Consider the following 4,327-nt stretch of genomic DNA (forward strand, 5'->3'; position numbering starts at 1 on the left):
CAGAGACATCAATTCATAAATGAGGGCAACTACAAACCAAAAAGAGGGAATAAATAGTATCGTTACAGGACTTTTAATTGGTGAGAAAGTCAGAACAATTGTGACATAAAGCAGACTGTTATAAACTTGGGAAGAAAATTATAAAGTACAGGGTAACCTCAAAGAAAAACAATTAACTATCACATCAGAATAAAAAAGAGGACATGCACAAATATTTAGCAAATACTAAAACAATAGCAAGAAAGGAGATGAAAGGATGATTCACAAACAAAATGAGTTCAGCACAGAAAATGATATGGAACAAAGGAATCAGTAACATCATGAACACATAACAAAATGACATCAATAAATTCATACTTGTTGGTAACTACACTGAATGTCAATGAATTAAATGTACCACTCAAGAGATGGAGAGTTGCAGACTGGATAACGAAACATGACCCATCAATATGCTGTTTGCGAAAGACTCACTTTAGACACAAAGATAAAAATAGACAAAAATCAAAGGTTGAAAAAAAATATATCAAGCAAATAATAACCAAAAAAAGGCAGTAGTGGCAATATTAATTTCCAATAATATTGACTTTAAAACAAAAAACTGAAAACTCACTGCTGTCGAGTCAGATCTGACTCATAGCAACCCCTCCTTTGATTTCCAATCTACAGAAGGAGATTGCCCCATCTTCCTTCTGAGGAGAGGCTGGTAGGTTTGAACTGCTAGCCTTTTGGTGAGCAGTCAAGTGCTTTAGGCACTATGCCACCAGAGTTCCTATAAGAGACAAGGAAGGACATTATATAATGACTAAAGAGTCACTTGAATAGAGGACATAACTATAATAAATATCTATGAACCCAATGAAAGAGCCCCAAAATACATAAAGTAGACTTTAACAGAATTGAAAAGAAAAATATGACTCCACAGTACTAGTTGAGACTTTAATACACCACTTTTGATAAAAGAGCAACTGGAAAGAAATTCAACAAAGATGCAGAAGAACTAAACACTGTGATCAACCAACTTGACCTTATACACATCTACAGAGCACCTCACCCAACAACAGCACAATATACATTATTTTCCAAAACACATGGAACATTTGCCAGGTTAGACCATATGTTATACCATAAACCAAGCCTCAATAAATTAAAAAAAAAAAAAAAAAAAAAAAACTTTGAAATACAGCAAAGCATCTTCTCATATCACAATGATATAAAATTAGAAATTAACACTGGGAAGACAAATGGTAAAAGAGCAAATGTATGGAGACTAAATAACACCCTCTTCAAAATGACTGGGTAATAGAAGAAATAAAAAAATGAAAATAAAATATTTCTTGAGCAGAAAGAGAATGAAAACACAGTGTACCAATATATTTGGGACACAGTAAAAACAAATATCAGAAGGCAATTCATAACAATAGATGCATATATAAAAAAAGAAGAAAGAGCCAAAATCAGAACCTTAACCCAATATCTCCAATGATTAGAAAAAGAGCAGCAAAAATACCTATAGTTCCCAGAAGAAAAGAAGTAATGACAATTGGAGCAGAAATAAATAAAACAGAAAATAGAAAGATAATGGAAAAAAATAAACAACACTAGAAGATGGTTCTTTGAAAAGACTGAAAAAAAATGCGAAATCACTGGCAAATTTCACAAAGGAAAATAAGGAGAAGATGCAAATAACATGAATAAGAAATTAAATGGGCAATGTCACAACAGAACCAATAGAAATAAAAAGAGTAGTATCCGGGTACTATGGAGAACTGTACTGCAACAAAATGGAAAATTTAGAAGAAATGGATAGATTTCTATAAACATATTATTTACCTAAACTATGGGAGCTCTGGTAGCGTAGTGCCTAAGGCACTTGACTGCTAATCAGAAGGCTGGTGGTTCAAAACAACCAGCCACTCCTCAGAAGGAAGATGGGACAATCTACTTCCATAGTGATACTGCCTCGGAAACCCAAGGAGGGGCCGCTATGAGTTGGGTCCGACTCAACAGCACATAACAACAAACAACAACAAACTATTAGAGACTGAGGTAGAAAATTTGAACAGACCCATAACCAAAGAAGAAACTGAACAGGTAAAAAAATTAGCAACAACAACAACAACAAAATGTCCTGGCCCAGATCGTTGCACTGAAGAATTCTACCAATCACTCAGAGAAGAGATGACACCAATCCTTCTGAAAATATTCCAGCCACCCACTGCCATCAAGTGAGATTCAAGGTCAACATAGAAAAATCTATTAGATCCCCCTACACTAGAAAGAGGTGTCTGAAAAAGAAATAAGGAAATTGATACCATTTACAATAGCTACCTAAAAGATAAAATACTCAGGAATAAATCTTACCAAGGACAAAAAGACCTATACAAAGAAAACTACAAAACATTACTTTAAGTAACTATAAGAGATCTACATAAATGAAAGAACATATTATCCTCATGGATAGGAAGATTGAACATTGTGAAAATATCAATATTACACAAAGGAATCTACACAGTCAATGGAATTCCAATTCAAATTCCATCCACATTCTTTAAAGATGTGGAAAAAACAATCACTAATTTGATATGGAAAGGAAAAAGACCTCGGATAAGCAAAGCATTAGTGAAAAACAAGAAGAGCAAAGTAGGAGCTCTCACACACTCAGATACCAAAATCTATTATACAGCCACAGTTGTCAAAACAGCCTGGTGTTGGTACAGCCACAGACACACAGACCAGTGGACCAGAATTGAGAACCCAGAAATAGATCCATCAACCTATGGTCAGCTGATCTTTGACAAAGGGCCAAAATCCATTCAATGGGAGACATAATCTCTTTCACAAATGGTGCTGGCAAAACTGGATATCCATTTGCAGAAAAATGAAATAAGATCCATACTTCACACCATACACAAAAACTAACTTCAGATGGATAAAAAAAAAAAAAAAAAAAAAAAAAAAACTTAAATGTGAACCACCACAACAAAAATTAAAAAAAAAAAAAAAAAATATATCCCCACACCCAAAAAACAAAACCCACAACCCCAAGAAAAAAAAAAAAAAAACTTAAATGTGAAACCTGAAACTGTAAAGTTCATGAAAGAAAAAATTAAGGATAAATTTGATAAATTTAGGAGCCCTTATTATGGCATAAATAGGCTATCAAACATAACTGAAGATGCACAAACACCAGAAGATAAACTAGGTGATTGGTACCTTTTAAAAATTAAATTCTTATGTGTATTGGAAGACTTCTCCAAAAAAAGTAAAACGAGAACATACAGAGTGGGAAAAATATTCAGCAATGATGTATCAGACAAAGGACTTATCTCTAAAATTTATAAAAAATTCCAACACCTCAACATCAAAAAAGACAAACAATCCAATTAAAAAATGGGCAGAAGACATGAACAGATACATGACCAGAGAAGATAACGAGGCAGCAAGAAACAGATGAAGAAATGTTCACAATCATTAGCCACTTGTTGTTGTTGTTGTTTTTGCCATCAAGTCAGATCCAACTCATAGCGACCCCTCCTTGGGTTGCCGAGGCAGTATCACTACAGGAGTAGATTGCCCAGCCTTCCTTCCTGGATTTGAACCACTAGCCTTCTGGTTAACAGTCAAGTGCCTTAGCCACTATGCTACCAGAGCCATTAGTGAGATGCAAATCAAAACAACCATAAGATAACATCTCACCCCAGCATTAATAGTAAAGTTCAACAAGCTAGAAATTAGCTGACGAGAATGTAGAAAGATTGGAGCTCTCATACACTCCCTGTACAATTGTAAAATTATGTAATCACTGTGGAAATCATTATGGTGATTCCTTAAAAAGTTATAAATAGAAATACCATTTGATCCAGCAATCCCATTACTTGGTATATATCCTAAAGAAATGAGACGCAGGGCATGAACAGATATATACACCCTATGTTCATCGCAACACTGTTCACAATACCAAAGAAATGGAAACAACCTAAGTGCCCATCAACTGAGGAATGGATAACTAAACAATGGGATACTGTACAACTCTAAAGAATAATGTAGAACCTACAAAAAGCCACATAATGTGGATGAACTTGGAGGACATTATGCTGAGTGAAATAAGTCAATAACAGAAGAACAAATACTGTATTAGTCCACTATTGTAAAAAGTCAAGGAAAGGTTTATACATGGAAGGAAACTTTCTTTGTTGGTTACCAGGGAGGAGATGGGAAGGGAGGGAAAACTCCTAGATAGGTTGAGGGAAACATAAATAAATAAATGTGTGTGTGTTTGTGTGTGTGTGTATGTATATTTATATGAAACCAAAAAAAAAAAAAAAAA

This window comes from Orycteropus afer, unplaced genomic scaffold (genome assembly GCF_000298275.1).
Source record: "Orycteropus afer afer isolate SDZICR_OR568_19922 unplaced genomic scaffold, OryAfe1.0 scaffold00164, whole genome shotgun sequence".
Taxonomy (NCBI): Eukaryota; Metazoa; Chordata; class Mammalia; order Tubulidentata; family Orycteropodidae; genus Orycteropus; species Orycteropus afer.